This window comes from Rana temporaria, chromosome 2, assembly GCF_905171775.1.
Source record: "Rana temporaria chromosome 2, aRanTem1.1, whole genome shotgun sequence".
Classification (NCBI taxonomy): Eukaryota; Metazoa; Chordata; class Amphibia; order Anura; family Ranidae; genus Rana; species Rana temporaria.
The window spans coordinates 58,292,437-58,310,544 of record NC_053490.1 but is presented as its reverse complement, the minus strand read 5'-3'; the positions used below and the strand labels follow the sequence as shown (position 1 = coordinate 58,310,544).

The 18,108-nt window shown below is 41.5% G+C and overlaps 1 protein-coding gene and 1 non-coding gene across 2 annotated transcripts in view; both read left to right on the top strand.

Annotated features, from left to right (window-relative positions):
• Positions 1-18,108, top strand: part of PDGFD (platelet derived growth factor D) — a 368,901-nt gene that overhangs the window by 286,770 nt on the left and 64,023 nt on the right. The window lies entirely within an intron of this gene.
• Positions 3,336-3,442, top strand: LOC120929722. The gene has a single exon (XR_005747430.1). It is a non-coding gene; the product is annotated as a U6 spliceosomal RNA (small nuclear RNA).

The following is an 18,108-nucleotide window of genomic DNA, read 5'->3' as shown; positions in this document are numbered from 1 at the left end:
TAATATATTTTTTTTTTGTGGGACCTTCGCTTTAAAGTAGAATTAACCCCTCCTATGCTTTAAAGCCAAGGAAGCTGCTTCTGTTTGATCTGCAACTGTCATGATTTTTTATGGTTTGACAGTTTGGTTGAGGATACAAGCAAATGTGACAGTTAGCAATCTCAGCATTCCAGGAATGTATCTGTTTTTTTAAACCGTTAAATCAATGGGTTTTAGTTCTTCTTTATGATGTACTGCTGTTCAGGGGCTCTGGGCTTCAGCAAAATGGCAGCCTCCAGCAAGAAGAGACAGGAGAAATGCTGGAGGAAATTTACAACACACACTAATTCTGGTAGCATAATTATTAATGTAGAATGCATGTTCCTTGCTAAAGAACATGATTTTTTATCAAGTTGTTATGGGTAAAGTTCCACCTTAACTTTTTAACGTTTCTAAGGAGAAGGTGTCACGGTTGATTCTAAGAATATATGGACAATGTCACTGTGGGGTTGATTTACTAAAGGCAAATAGACTGTGCAATTTGCAAAGTGCAGTGACACTCTTCAAGTGCAGTTACTCCAGAGCTTAGTAAATGAGCAGAAGCCTTGCTGACTTCCATCATCCAATCGTGGGCAAGCAAATATGCTGTTGGGGATAAAAGCCCTACATTGTATGCAGTAGTGTATTTAGGTTTTGTGCTGCCCTAGGCCTGATTAAACTTGTGCACCCCCTAATTTAAATATGACCCACCCCTTACTGTCAAGGCCACACCCCGAAATTTTCGAGTGGGGACACTAGTTCTGAGGGCCTGGGGCGGGGGGGGGGGGCAATTGATGCCCTTAATTTGCATAGATTTCATCTCACTTCCTGTTAGGCTTTGGGGCAGGAAATGAAGGGAAATCTCCGCAATGGGACCGGGATGGTAAAAAATAAACTGACAGGGGCTATAACCATCCCTTACTCTATCCAAAATGAAAAACCGGAAGTAGTGCGGCTGCTTTATAAGGACACTAGACTAATTTGCTTCTCAGCCCAGTCCGCCCCATAAGACTAACGCTACTAACAGTGTAGCACAAGTCGGCGTGGACTCTTTCCGTGCTGCCACCTGCAAAGTGCTGCCCTATACCTGGGCCTTGTTGGCCTAGGCCAGGATACAGCGTTGATTGTATGTGATGATACTTGGGGACTGACTACAGGTTGGAGCTTTGGGGGAGAAGAAGACATTGCTGAAGCCTGCTGGAATGGGGAGCAGGTAAATAATATAGCCTCTTCTCTACCCTAGAATTAACAAGCATTTCACCCTTGCAGTGGTAAGATAACACTTACCTGTTATCATTGTGATGACCTCTGAGGGCAGGATCCATCAAGATAAATTCCTGAGGGCAGCAGAGCAAAAGGATCCTGTTGCCACCAATCAAACTTCTGGGGGAGGATGCAGGGGCTTGGCTTGCCAGTGCTGTGTGTGTCTATGGATGTACTCAGCTCAGTAAGTCAGCACGCATGGGGTTATCCTTAGCACACAACTAAGGAGACACTTACACAGAGGGAGGGGGTGATAAAATGTGTAAAGAGGGAAAAATGGGGATGGGGGAATCTGCGCTTGATGGAAAGACTAATTATATCAATAAGACAATTAAAGCGGAGCTCCACCCTAAAATTAAACTCTGCATCAGCACTTTTTTAAAAATTTCATTAGCCGAGTAAAAAAAAAATTTTTTTTACATACTTTAAAACAGTTGTTGCTAGGCAGACTTCCTAATCTGCCGTCTTCCTTCTTCCTGATCCGCGGTAGTTTTCCTCTGCCTACACCGCACAGACTCCTGGGATTGGTGAATCATCTCCCCCTCCTAGTCACTATTCAGACAGTATAACAGTAACACCCCCCCTCCCCCCCTGAGACTCACTCGCTTCTCATAATTTCAAAGGACAAAGCACACACGCAGGGCACCCCCCCCCCCGCTTCTCAAAATTTGACAGGACAAAGCACACTCGCGGCACCCGCTGCCCCCCCCCGCTTCTCAAAATTGGACAGGACAAAGCACACTCGCGGCACCCGCTGCCCCCCCCCCCGCTTCTCAAAATTTAAAATGACAAAGCACACTCGCGGCACCCCCCCCCGCTTCTCAAAATTTGACAGGACAAAGCACGCTCGCGGCACCCGCTGCCCCCCCCCGCTTCTCAAAATTTAACAGGACAAAGCACACTCGCGGCACCCGCTGCCCCCCCCCCCCCCGCTTCTCAAAATTTCACAGGACAAAGCACACTCGCGGCACCCGCTGACCCCCCCCGCCCCGCTTCTCAAAATTTGTAAAGAAGAAGCACACTCGCGGCACCCGCTGTTCCCCCCCTTCTCACAATTTGTAAAGAAGAAGCACACCCGCAGCACCTGTGGAAATCCAGGAAGTCATACAGTCTGGCTTCATATGCCCACACTTAAGATGGCCACGGCCTAATGCTAGTTTATAAAGTGTCTAAATGCTGTAACAACCTAACAGAACAGACCTTAGTTTACAGACTAACTGTAGTAGAATACATTAAGCTTGTGTATTACAGGGGTATTTATATTTAAAAAGTGCAATTGTGGCCGGAACTCCACTTTAAGGGTGGGTTCTGGGAAGGACGTCCTGCTGCTGAACACTAAGGCCCCGTACACACGAGAGGATCGATCCGCTGGAATTGATCCGCGGACCAGTTTCAGCGGATAGATCCCCTGGTGTGTACGATCCAGCGGATCTTTTTCCGTGGATTTTTGTCCCCGGGGATGGATTTCCAGCGGATCGAAATTTCTTGACATGCTAAGAAATCGATCCACTGGAATCCAGTCCAACGGATTGATCCGCTGGTCTGTACAGACTCACCGGATCAATCCGTCCGAATCCATCCCCCGCATGCGTCGTAATGATTCAAAGCATGCGTGGAAGTCCTTATATGACAGCGTCGCGCACTTCGCCGCGTCATCATCGCGGCGACGGCGCGACACGTCACCGCGGACGGAATTCCGCGGGGATTTTGATCTCATGGTTAGTACAACCATGAGATCAAAATCCGCCAAAGGATTTATCCGCGGAAACAGTCCCCCGGACCGTTTCCGCGGATAAATCCTCTCGTGTGTACTAGGCCTAATACTTGGATATAGAAAGTAAAAGAAACATGTGAGAAAAAACAGTGCAGCGCTGAACGAAAACATACCCTATAAATAAAATATAGGGAGTAATAAACAAATGTACAAATATAAAAATAAAACATAAATAAATGTGTAAAATATATAGTGACTCAGTGCGCAACAATAAAACAAATGTCCACTGGTATAATATAACCTCTATACCATAAGTGATTAATAAATAAATAAATAAATAGTCCTCGCTTCGGCAGGACATATACTAAAATTGGAACGATACAGAGAAGATTAGCATGGCCCCTGCGCAAGGATGACACGCAAATTCGTGAAGCGTTCCATAAAAATAAATAAATAAATAAATAGGTTGACCTGTATTGTTAACATGTCAATTCAAATTGTTAGTAGTGATTATTGCAGTGCATACAGTGCAAGTCCTCAAAATATAAATATATAGTCCACAAAAAGAAAGACTAGGGCTATTAACCCCCTCCAATAGAAGTGATAGAAACGGTGATAATCCAATGTAAGAAGTCTGCAGGTGAAGACAGAGGAAAAAGCAATCTTCAAAGGACCCAACACCAGAATAATTGGAGGCTTACCAGAAAGCCTGTGACCTATCCTTCTCAGGATCGTAATGTTTTTAAATATAATTTTTAATATATATTTTTCTTGGAAAATATATCTATATATTATTGAAATTTAATTTTGAGAGGAACGACAGAACCTCACCACTATTTATACACACTGCTATAATTAGCCAATGAGCATAGTGTATTTTAAACTTATTTTCTTTCTGAACGGTAATACGTTCTTTTAACCACAAGATGGCATGGTGATTTTCCTTTATAATGAATTGAGATCTCTAGCCCAGGGTTTCTCAACTCGAGTCCTCAAGGCGCCCCAACAGGTCATGTTTTCAGGATTTCCATTATTTTGCACAGGTGATTTGATCAGTTTCACTGCCTTAGTAATTACCACAGCTGTTTAATCTGAGGGAAATCCTGAAAACATGACTTGTTGGGGTGCCTTGAGGACTGGAGTTGAGAAACACTGCTCTAGCCTATTGTTTGCTCCGTCTGATCTCTGTCTTATCCATTGAGCTTATCTTATTCACGCTTTTGGGCTGTATAAATGTTGCGTGCGCGGTGATGAACGTGTGCCCCTGATGACGTCAACACGACGAAACGATCGTCGGGCAGATACACACGCACTGCGCATGCGCTAACGGCCCAAGGCGATTTGTTATCATACGGAGCTTCATCCTTGCAAGGACTTTGTTTCACCGCTCTCTATGTATGAGAGTTTTTTTATGGAATTTTAAAAATAAATCTATTTTGGACGTCTGCACTATGGGACCATCTCCTTTTTTCTCCCTATGTGGTGTTTGTTGATCCGCGCCAACACATATATATGAGAATCTCTTCTGGGAGTAACATCGATCTACACGAGGAGTCGTGGAGTCGGGGATTTCATCGTTTGAGTCGTGAGAGACGCCGATCCGCTTCCATCACCTCAAGGGATAACCATTTCCCATCACGCCTGTTTAGACAAATCCTGAGAAGGATAGGTCACAGGCTTTCTGGTAAGCCTCCAATTATTCTGGTGTTGGGTGCTTTGAAGATTGCTTTTTCCTCTGTCTTCACCTGCAGACTTCTTACATTGGATTATCACCGTTTCTATCACTTCTATTGGAGGGGGCTAATAACCCCTAGTCTTTCTTTTTGTGGACTATATATTTATATTTTGGGGTGATAAAATGCCTTGAGACCCCCCAGCTAAAGGAAGAAAGGATCATTTCAGAAGAAGAGGACCATACATAATATGTACAATATGTGTGGTCCTCTTCTGAACAAAAATATCCAGCACTGCTTTCCACCCACCCTGGTTCACACCATCTGCATTCATCCTACAATCACACACCAGGAATACAAGGATATCGCACATCTTCCTTACATTCCTGATTATTTTAAAGCAGATGGGCACAGAAAAAAAATATTCTGGGTGTCTGGCCTAAGATAAATTATTAGTTATATTTATATTTAGTTTTAGACAGAGCTTGAAACTGAATCTTTTTTTTTTTTTTTTTTTTTTTATAAACCAATCCAGTTTTCTAAATAGGAAACACAGAGATAGATGCAGAATTAAAAACTGCACAGATATGAGAGCATCATTCATGTAACATGTGTGTTTATGTTCAGGCAGATTCTAGGAATTGTGGAAACTGCTTAGAAATTTAAAGCTGAGCTCCGGGAAAACAGATTAATACACAGAAGACAGATATGATATTTGTTGTACTCGCTAAAAAGAGGGTTTTTCTTGCCCATGGAGTCCTGAGCTTTACACAGCTTAGCTCTGTCTGGTAGTACAAGAGGCCAGTTGTGTTTGCTCTGCTACAGTTAAAGTTGTATTAAAGTGGTTGTAAACCCTATTAAAAAAAAAACCTGCAAGACAAAGGCATAATGAGCTAGTATGCATAGGATACTAGCTCATTATGAATTACTTTCTTTACTTCGAAGCCCCTGCAACGGTCCTTGTACCCCCCTCCGGCCGGCGTAGTGACTTCTGTGTATCGCGGGTGCTGTGATTGGCCAGGGCCGCGATGATGTCATTCCGGCACATGCGCGCGGGAGCCGCCGGTAACGCCACACTGGCTAAAGCAGCACCACATACGTGCCATTGCTTCAGTTTGCTTTAGTGCACATGTGCCGATGACATTGGTACATGCAGGGGACAGGGGATATCTCCTAAACCATTCAGATTTAGGAGATATCCTGGGTAGGTACAGGTCAGCCTTATTATAGGCTTACCTGTAACATAAAGTGGTTATAAAGGGTTTACAACCACTTTAACCACTTCAGCCCCGGACCATTTTGCTGGTCAATGATCGGGCCACTTTTTGCGATTCGGCACTGCGTTGCTTTAACTGACATTTGCGAGGTCATGCGACGTGGCTCCCAAACAAAATTGATGTCCTTTTTTTCCCACAAATAGAGCTTTCTTTTGGTGGTATTTGATCACCTCTGCGGTTTTTATTTTTTGCGCTACAAAAAAAAATAGAGTGACAATTTTGAAAAAAAAATAATATTTTTTACCTTTTGCTATAATAAATATCCCCCAAAAATATATATATACATTTTTGTTTTTCCTCAGTTTAGGCCGATACACATTCTTCGACATATTTTTCGTAAAAAAAATCGCAATAAGCGTTTATTGATTGTTTTGCGCAAAAGTTATAGCGTCCACAAAATAGGGGATAGTTGTATGGCATTTTTATTGATATACATTTTTTTTACTAGTAATGGCGGCGATCTACAATTTTTATCGGCATTTTTACTCGTTTTATGGCATTTTTATGAATATTTTTTTTTTTACTAGTAATGGCGGCGATCTGCAATTTTTATCAGTACTGCAACATTATGGCGGACACATTGGACACTTTTGACACATTTTTGGGACCAATGCATTGATTACTGTAAAAAATTTACTGGCAGGGAAGGGGTTAACACTAGAGGGCGATCAAGGGGTTAATTATGTTCCCTAACGTGTTTTAACTGAAGGGGGTGGGACTGACTAGAGGAAATGACAGATCGCTGTTCATACTTTGTATGAATCAGTAATTTCTCCCCCTGAATTAACCGGGAGCTGTGTGTTTACGAGCGATCGCGGGTGCCCGGCGGTGATCGCGCCCGCCGAGCACTCGCATCAGCATCAGGGGCGAGCAGGGGGCGCGCGCGCCCCTAGTGGCCGCAGAGCAACATCACGTTATATTACGTGATTTTGCACAGCCCAGCCAACCTGCTGCAGGAAAACTGCGGTGGACGGCCGGCAGACTGTTATTCTGTGAGTACAGAAGGTATAGGTCCTGTGTTCCTGTAAAGCAGAAACACTGATCAATGCATTCCACTAGTAAAAGCACCTCCCCCACTACACTGAAAAATTAGCTAGGCTCATAGTTAACTCTTTGATTGCCCCTGATGTTAACCCCTTCCAACCAGTGCCATTAGTACAGTGACTGTGCATATTTTTAGCACTGATCACTGTATTGGTGTCATTGGTCCACAAAAAAGTGTCAGGTGTCCAATTTGTCTGTGGCAAAATTGCAGTCCTGCTATAAGCCGCTGATCGCCAATATTGCTGGTTAAAAAAAAGTTTATATATATATATATATATATATATATATATATATATATATATATATACACCCCATTTTTGTAGACGCTATAACTTTTGCGCAATCCAATCAATATACGCTTATTGGGAATTTTTTTACCAAAATATATGCAGCAGAATACATATTGGCCTAGATTGATGAAGACATTAGATTTGAAGAAAATAATTATTGGTTGTGTTTTAAAGCAGAAAGTAAAAAATATAGTTATTTTTTTTTAAATTGTCGTTCTTTTGTTTTCCAGGGCTAAAAATAAAAACTGCAGAGGTTTTTAAATACCACCAAAAGAAAGCTCTATTTGTGGGGAAAAAAACATAAATTTTATTTGGGTACAGCGTCGCACGACCGCGCAATTTTTAGTTAAAGTAACGCAGTGCCGTATCACAAAAAAAGGCCTGGTCATGAAGGGGGGTAAATAAGAATGCAAAATTGTAGTTTACATCAGTGTTTCTCAACTTTTTTTCGGTTCAGGCACCCTTGAAAATTATGGACAATCTTGAGGCACTATGTCCTAAAATGTAAGAAACGATTTTAATAGTTTTACATAATGCAGCAACACCCACACATGACGCCCAGCGTTAGAGATGATTTATTCTTCCAAAGCAAATACACTTTTGAACACTGACTAAGTACTCCGATGTTTCTCTTCTCGCTCAGTTTTTCTCCATCACTCAGCTAATGTGACCCCAGTGCTGATGGAGAGGGGCAGGGGAGGCTTAAACAAGGATGCTGTGCAGGCAGCCATCATTTTATTTTATTTTTTTAAATAATAGTTTTATTATTTATCTCAGCAGGTAAAAAGACCAAAACAGAACAGTTCTCTAATCAATATTAAAACAGGGATATAGCAAATACAGAAATTTTAGCAGTAGGTGGATCAAGATCATTGCTATGTCATAATATAATCTGTTAGTTAGTAGTTAAGGTTTGCCATAGATTAGGTGAGAGCCTATAGGGTATGGGAGAAAAAATAAAATAGAAGAGAAAGTAAGAGGATAGGAAGATAAAAAAAGTGTTGAAAGAGAAAGTGAATAAAGAGGAGATGATAAAGTAAAGTAGTAGCTCAACCATCGGCTCAGGGCGGATCCTCCCGGCAGTGCCACACCTCCCAGACCTTATTTAGCCAGATTCAGAAAGACTTACGACGGCGTATCAGTAGATCCGCCGTCGTAAGTCCGAATGCGCCAAGATACGACCAACGTAAGTCTCCTACGCCGTCGTATCTTATGTGCATATTTACGCTGGCCGCTAGGGGCGTGTACATAGATTTAAGCGTCGAATATGTAAATGAGCAAGATACTCCGATTCACGAACGTACGTACGCCCGTCGCAGTAAGATACGCCGTTTACGTAAGACATACGCCGGCATAAAGATAAACCACCAAAAAGATGGCGCAGCCCATGCAAGGTATGGACGACGGAACAGCCGTCGTATTTTACGTTGTTTGCGTAAGCGTACGTGAATGGGGCTGGGCGTAGGTTATGTTCACGTCGAAAGCATTGAGCCGACGTCGTTACGTAGGGAGTATTTGCGACGTGATTCTGAGCATGTGCACGCATGCGCCGCACGAACGGCCCTCATTTACATGGGGTCACGGTTAATTTAAATGTAGCCCGTCCACTACATGCCTACTTTGAATTAGGCGGGGTTACGCCGGCCCATTTGCGCTACGCCGACGTAACTTACGGAGCAAGTGCTTTGTGAATACTAGCCTTGCCTCACTATTTTACGTCGGCGTAGTGCAAATAGGATGCGCTACGTCGAACTAAAGATGCGCCCTCCTAAGTTAATCTGGCTAATTGTTTTTTTCCTTTAGCTCCACGTCTTTAATTCTGGCAAACAGAGCGTCTTGGGAGGGAGGAGAGCGCCGCTTCCAGTTGAGGGCAACCAGACAGTGTGTCTAAGCAGCTTCTTGGATGGTTTGGCAATTGGTAATGGTGACAAACCAAGTAGGAAGTATTTTGGCATCATGGGGAAAAGAGGTGGGACAATAATTGTTGCATCGTGATTCAGAAGGGCACTATAATGGTGCAGCTCCAATAAATATGGTAGAGGGTACCATTCTTTTTATTTTAAATCATTTGTTTTTATTTGATTTTCTTAGTCCAGTAATTGACAAATACAAGTAACATAATTACAGACTAGAACCATTCTTTTTATTAACTGATGATGTCATTGGTTGTTAGGATGTTGGCAGATAGAAGATCGTAATGGTGCGCAATACAAATCTGTGGCTGTGTGTAACTAAAAGACAGGCTTGTATACAATTTTTGGGCAAATTTCTGTCATTTTTCCATGACACCCCTGAAGAAACCTCAATGAGCCCCCAGGGTCAGTGGCTTCTGGTGGCGGCTGTCAGTGACAGCACCTCAAACACCCTACCCCCCCCCCTGCTGTTTTTTGGTCCTCCGGAACTTACCCGATCGGCAGGCACAATCGGGGGGGTTCATTGGGCACATTGGGGACCATCGAGCAAGGGGACAGGCTGCGGCAGGCATCTTGCAGCGTCCTCCGTGTCCTCTTCCCTTCCGAGATCAGCTTCCACCGTGCATCTCCTCCCCTGCTCCTAGGTGTCCAATAGGATCGCCTAACCTTTCAGCGAATTGTGAAATGAGTAACAAACCCGCGCTTCCTGATTAGCGGTGAGGCAATTCAGTGTTATAAAAAGCAAATACACATTTGGGTGGGCTCTGAGCGCAATACTCTGTGCTCCGAGTCCACCCTATTTTGAAGCCTATTAGAGGCTTCACCCCCGCCGCTGTAATTCAGGCGCCCGGCGTCTGAAAAGGGTCCAGACGCCTGAATATGCATGAATCTATCCATTAACCATATAGGGGGGGGGGGTGTTGAGGATAAAGGGGGTGGCGCCCATGCACCCTAAGTGCATGGGCCACCCCTTATCAAAAATATCTCTATGTGTGTATGCACTATTTTTGGCAAAGCTTTCACATTCATTTACTGAAACAGCATATCATGATTTCAAATCTTTAATGCATTTGGTTATGTGGCCTCATTTGGCTAAAATATTTTCACAAACATTGTAAAAGTCATGCCAACAAACTAAAGGGAACAAATGAAGATTGAATAAATGACCGGAATTAAATGAAGATTGTTATATATAAAAATAAATTAAGGCTGCATTAAACAAAAAGATGGAATCTGGCTCTTATGAGCTGCACCTCATTCTTAGCTGCTCTACCAACAGAGTATACCAAGATGGCTATAGGAATTCTTTACTGCAAACTGACATTTTAAAATGTCAGAACAGTCAAAACAAAAACGTTGCTGCGTGGAGGGTTAAATCCTTTTGTTGTTTTCACATGTCTATCTTCACTTTCCGTTCAGGAAACACAACAGGAGAATATACTGTATGTCTTCAAAGTGATGGCAAGTTCTCTTTTCTATTTTCTCTCGCCTCCTAATCTGGTGACATTTTGGATTTCCCCATCACTTTAAATGCCAGTGACAGTAGTTACCAGGACAAATAGAGAGGATGATTCTCCCTAGCAACAGTACAGACTAAAAACCTAATAGGGTTCTAACCCTTCCCCACTCCATCCAAGACTAAAAAATCTAGAGAAATGTTGGTTTTAGATACAATTTGTGGCCAAGCTATGAGCATTCAAGTATTTACAGGTGACCTTAGGTGACCTGAAGAAGGAGGCCGCACATCCAAAACATGTCATAGCAACTCTGGGAGACGATTCACTTGCATTTCACTCCTCATCGCAGCCGGGAGTGACGTTGCGTGTGCCGGCTGGTCTGAGAGCATAAATTAAGTTCCTCATAGCTGAGCTCCTTCATGCCTCTTATCAGTTTGGTTGCCCTTCTCTGCACTTTCTCCAGTCCCCCGATATCCTTTTTGTGAGCTGGGGCCCAAAACTGAACTGCATATTCCAGATGAGGTCTTACTAATGATAACGTTAACATACTAGGGTGGCTGTGTGCTCTCCTTTCCTTTGTTTTGCTACAGATTTCAGTCCACCACCCAGTGGATACAAAAGGGTGCTGCAACACCTATATCATGAAAAAATGCTAATGCAGATTGCCTCCCAATCTATGAAGTGTTTGTGGGATCTGCGCTGACTGGTATTTATGTGAATTTTACATATTCTTTACCCTCAGTAAAAAAAATGTAATACAAGTCCTAACTAACCCTACCTTATGCTACTAAGGGCAGTGAGGGCTTGTTTTTAAAGCACATTTACTGTTTGTTAAGAATATCTAAATATTGAACAATAGTAATCCATACATTTATAGCGGTAAGGCTCACTATAACCAGCCTCTTCAAATCTAGGGACGCACCTAATTTATCGACAGCTATAGCCAGACTAATTATTCAAGCTCAGTCCGAACTTATGCTTGCTTATAATAATTACTCCACCATTACATTAAAAAAAAAATGGAATACCTGACTATCTCATCCTAGAGCATCCAACTACTTAAAAGAGTGTAACTTGCAACTTATCCCTAAATTTGAAGTACCGTTAAGCCATTTAAGTGCATATCTTTGATGTAGCCTAGCATCTTGGACCTACATTTTCAATCTAATTTGCAAGTTTTGTTTTCGTTTAAATTTTTTTAACCCAACTATCTATTTAACCACTTCATTACTGGGCACTTAAACCCCCTTCGTGCCCAGACCAATTTTCAGCTTTCATCGCTGTGGCATTTTGAATGACAATTGCGCGGTCATACAATGCTGTACCCAAATTATATTTTTATCATTTTTTTCCTACAAATAGAGCTTTCTTTTGGTGGTATTTGATCACCTCTGCGGTTTTTATTTTTTGTGCTATATACAAAAAAAGACAGAAATTTTTTTGTTATAATAATATCCCATTTTTTTTCTATATTTTTTTCCTCTGTTTAGGCCAAAACGTATTCTTCTACATATTTTTGTTAAAATAAATCGCAAAAAAATAACACTAGGGGGTGAGGAAGGTGTTAAATGTATTCCCTGGGTGTGTTCTGACTGTGTGTGAAGGGGACTGACTGGGGGAGGTGACCGATGCTGTGTCCCTATGTACAAGGGACACAGCATCGGTCTCCTCTCTCCCTGACAGGACGTGGAGCTCTGTGTTTACACACAGAGCTCCATGTTCCTGCTGTCACCACCGATCGCAGGTACCTGGTGGACATGGCGGCCAACAGGCACGTGCATCGGCTTCCCAGCGATGCGCCGGGCACAGTGTTTCCCCGCTGCGCGCCCCCATTGGCACGCGCGGGGAATGTAAATAACAGGACGTCCAGGGACGTCCACCCGGCACTTGAGAGCCTGGTACAGGTTTTCAAGTACACAAAACCTTTAAAATCAATGTAACCATGTTGGATACATATGACTAAAATAGATGACAATTTGTATTGTTAATTAATAACTTTTAATAGAAATGTATTGTTAAAATAACATCTAAATATTATATTCTACTTTGAATGTTTTTTATTTCTACACTGAGAACTAATTGAGGCCTTGTTAACACAGGGCTTGCTCCACGGAGAACACCACCCCGAATGCAGACAGGTTTTATTCTGGGTCGTGCACACAGCGGGATGTCAAATTGGGTCTATGTCTGTGCAGCCACTGCATTCCAATTGACATCAATGGGACTGCCTGCATGGGGATGCATGGAACACCTGTGCATCCCTGTGCAGGTAAACATGGCCCTCAGACGAGCATGTGCAGTAGTTCGCCCCTACATATTGTTATGCCTCATTTTGGGGAATTATCAATCTGCATCCTAATATCAGCCATCTTGTACAATACAGTATTTGTTCTCAAATGCTCTATGTAGCTTGTTCAAAATTTCCACTGTACATTCAATAAATAAATGGGTCAGAACGTAGTTTTTAGCAGAACACAAACCGTTAATCTTTGAGCATTTTATTCTTCATGCACCATCTGTAGCATCTTTTTCCATCTGATGCTTAGACATTAACTTAGGGCATAGACCAACTCTACGCCTTGTAGCTGTCTCCTGCTATTTCAGAGCAAGCATCCATTCTCTCTGAAACATCCTTTAATTGCCTTGTATTAAAGAAAGCAGTTTGTGCCCTGATTTACACATCTAAATATTTGCCGTGACATCCTTTGTACTTACCAAAACACAGAGTATCGTTCACTTGACAATAATTGCTCATTTTATAGTACTTTTCAGACATATTACATCTCCACAGGAAATGCTGTGAATGCGCATTATTGAATTTGCATAAAAATGCAATATCATGCCAAATATTTCATATTCTCTCCGCGTACGATCACATAAGTCTTGGGCGATTTTCCATTACTGTTTATTTTCGTACCAAATGATAAAGCCTGAAGCAAGGATGTTTATGAAGCACTTGTATGTCATAATTTGTATTTTGGCAATGGGAGCGACTGCTTTGTAATATGAATCCAATTTCTTTCATATTATTTTGGAATATTTTTTAAAATGCTGTTACGCCAGCTACAATAAACTTGCAAATTATAGCAAGATCTTCTCTTAAAGGTGTATCCTTCTTTTACACAAAGTTGTCCTGGTGTGTAGAACCAGTTATTGTAACTTGTCCATTGAAATAGAGTGGTGCTGTTTCTCAACTAGGGTTTCACCTGAGGTTGCCAAGGTTTCCTTGAACATTGGGCAAAGGCTTGTTGATCTCCCTTCAACACTGATCACCAATGTAAGAAGGCAATTTTCTGTGACTAGCTAAAGCAGGGGTAACTTTTGGGCTAAAGTAGGAACCCCTGGAAATTACATTAGGATAAAAATAAACTTACATAATATAACAATACAATATTGTTATAGTGCTTTCCTCCCCAAGGAAATAAAGCAATTCTCATAACATGTTAGATGTAAGTATTCTTGAAGGACAACTTCACTTTTAGTGAAGTTGCCCTTTAAATGTGCCACCCCTTTTCCTTTCCCACAGTGTAGCCCACACACAAAAACAAACCTTAAGCCGACCATAGACGGTTCGATTCTTGGCCGGTTCAGCAGGGACCAGCCAAGATTCGAACCATGAAAGCAGGCTGATTGTACCCAAGTTGATTGATCAACTACTTTGGAGGGATATGATCAACATGTATAAATACAATCCATATAATGGTGTAGAGCCATTCCCCTTTAGGTCATTACAGACGACAAGGGGGCACTTTTTACATCTGGAGAAAAAGATATTTAACTGTCACCAGGGATTGTTGATCCAGGGAATATCTGATTGCCTCCTGGGGGATCTGGAAGGACTGGAGCAAATATGGATCATGCTTTATAGAGTTTTTTTTGCCTTCCTCTGGATTAACTGTGGGTACAGGAATGTGTATATGGAGATTTTATATTTACCGTATTTATCGGCGTATAACACACACTTTTTCCCTCTGAAAATAGGGGGCAAATCGCGGGTGAGTGTTATACGCCGATAGTGTACCTTGGAAGGGAAGGAGGAGGACGAACTCAGCCGAAATTCACGAGCCATCATCTCCTGTTCGGCTCTCACTCACGCCCAACACACACATTCCCGCCTCCGCCACTGGCATTGGACCAATGTTCTGTCTATCACTGGTCTAATGCCGATGGCGGAGGCGGGACTGTGTGTGTGTGTGACTGCTGAGTGAGAGCCGAACAGGAGATGATGGCTCATGCAAAATGAAGGAAGGATTTCTGGACAGCCGCACTCCAAAATGTATTGCTTTTATTGTAAAATGAAAAACACAGGATACATGCCACAGCAAACTGGGTACAACCTGACGCGTTTCACACTAAACTTTAGTGCTTAATCATATCTAACACACGTAGAAATGGATGTTATATATATTCTTTCCTACAGGTCACATGGCCAGAAGGATGGTAATTAAGAGTCCAATTGACAAATTGCTAATTGGTATCCCATGTAAACCCAGACAAATCCAAATCATATGGTTAGGAGGACAGGCACACCTATACAAAAATATACCTAAATAAACCACAGAGCACATGTAATCGTTCTCATTTGAAAGTTTATTTCAAACAAGAGAGATAATGATAATGATAGTGCTAATATCTATATGTGTACAGCACATCCTTAAAAAAATGTATATAAAAAATATATAAAACTGTCAACAACTAATGATGAATAAAATCCTATGTGTTAAACTAATATAAAATATAGTGAAGGTAGTGTGTATATAAACTGTTTTTTTTATATATTGGTGAATATACCAAAAGGATGTATGTCATTTTAGTGATGTGTGGATAATATAAAAACAATGTGGTATGTGAATGAATGTAGAACTCAATAAAGGATTTTTGGTCTATAGGAATATATCTATAAAAAAGTGTGAGTATAACTATAATATAAAAATGAAAAAAATATATAAAAATGTAAAATATATATATGTATAAAAAAAATGAATTAAATTAATAAATTTAAGCAGTATACTGGAACAAGAACTGAAGTGTGATATGTTGTGTAATGTATTATATTATGAACTTTTGGGATTGTGAGCAGGATAGACTTAAATGAAGCTGACAATTTCAATGTAGCGAAAATCAGCTTCCGATCATAAATAAAAAAAAAAACTATCCAAACAAGAGAGTTCATAGAAAAACATAAAGGCCCGGATTCTTGTACGAGTTACGCCGGCGTATCTTCAGATACGCCGTCGTAACTCTGAGTCCGAGCCGTCGTATCTATGCGCCTGATTCTTCGAATCAGTTACGCATAGATTTGTATTAGATCCGACCGGCGTAAGTCTCTTACGCCGTCGTATCTTAACTGCATATTTACGTTGGCCGCTAGGGGCGTGTACGCTGATTTATGCCTAGAAATCTGTAAATCAGCTAGATACGCAAATTCACAAACGTATGCCCGGCCGACGCAGTACAGATACGTCGTTTACGTTAGGCTTTTCCTGGCGTAAAGTCACCCCTGCTATATGAGGCGTACATGCGGCGTACCAATGTTAAGTATGGACGTCGTTCCTGCGTCTTATTTTGAATATTTTACGTTGTTTGCGTAAATCGTTCGCGAATAGGGCTGGGCGTCATTTACGTTCACGTCGAAAGCATTGGCTTCTTGCGGGTTAATTTGGAGCATGCGCACTGGGATACTTTCACGGACGGCGCATGCGCCGCTTGTAAAAAGCGTCATTTACCTGGGGTCACATTAGATTTACATAACACACGCCCACATCTACCACATTTGAATTAGGCGGGCTTACGCCGGCCTATTTACGCTACGCCGCCGCAACTTTGGTTTGAGAATACGGCACTTGCCTGTCTAAGTTGCGGAGGCGTAACGTAAATAGGATACGTTACGCCCGCACAAAGATACGCGGTTCTACGTGAATCCGGGCCAAAGTGACCATAATGTGTAAAAAATGGTGGTGCAAATTATATATAACAGTTGGACCAATACTGCAATAAAAAATGGTAATAAAGAATAACAATAATACCTGATTCATGTATATAAAAGTGAAAGATCAGTCTTGTATATTTATTGGTATTCTATGTGCTGTATTTTATGTATCCATTATTAAAGGGGAGGTTCACCCTAAAAACGACTTTCTAGTATTACATTGGCCCCCCACATTACAATACAATTATGCCTATTATGTTTTTTTGTATGCTGTACATACCTTAGGAACAGCTAATTCACCCGTGGCTTCCGTGTTGCGAGTCCCGCGGGAGTGGGCGTTCCTAACATGCTGGTGATTGACGTGATGACCAAAAACTAGCTCCCCCCGTCGCGTAAGCTGCGTCACGATTGCCTAAAGGAGCTGAACGGCGGTGTGCAGGCGCAGTATAGCGCTTATAGTATATTAACCCTTTTTCGGCCGCTAGCGGGGGTTAAAACCTCACCGCTAGCGCCTGAATATCGCGGTATAGCCGCGCTACAAATAGCGCGGCTATACCGTCACCGCGGCTCCACGCTGCAATGTGAAAGCAGCCTAAGGTAAAGGAAGCTATTTAGGGGGAAAAAAAAAACCTTTACAACCCCTTTAATATTGGCTGTTTTAAAGGATTTCTTCCTCTATGTGGAAAACCATATGATGGGATAAATGGGGCATGTTATATGAAAGGTTTTTCAATGTGTATATACACCTGTGTTTGATATCAATTGCACTCAATTGGATTACATTACATAATGTTATGTTTTATTGTGCTCCATCCAACTATGAAAGGAGCACAAATGTACCAAGAGTTAAAAAAATATATATATATATAAGCTTACACATACCTATTATAAATGTATATAATGGATGCAATGGAATGGAATTAAAAACCCCCCCAAAAAACGCACAATATTGAGTGAAACAAAGTTTATTGCCAAAAACCATGCTTCCGTGTACCAGATAAACTCCCAACCATATGTATGGATCGGTCAAGACCATTATATTCAATTTGCACATATGCATTGCTAGATACACATGGTACATGACCGTAAATCCCACGCATAAATAACTAAATATATAGAAGAAAAAATTCATCTAAAAAACTTTTTTACCAATATCACTAAATAACTATATATAAAAGAACCTATATATTAAAGGCACTGCACATGAAAATCGCTATATAAATAAAAAGTAAATTAAAATGAAAACGTATCATGTGTAATGTCTAAACACAGCATGAATGCATCACATACTACACTGACATTGAACACTGAAAGAAATACACACACTATGATAGGCATGCGCACCTCATGTGTCATGGTCCCCCCTCTTATTGAAAAGACAAAAAAGTAAACTTTGTTCTAATAACCACTAGAGACGGGGGAAAAAATAAATGCAGAGACAGTGAACAACCTGAAAAGAGCAGAACCTCCATACACGATACAATACCATGTCACACACCTGCAGATATGAGGTGCATTTATCTCGGTCGA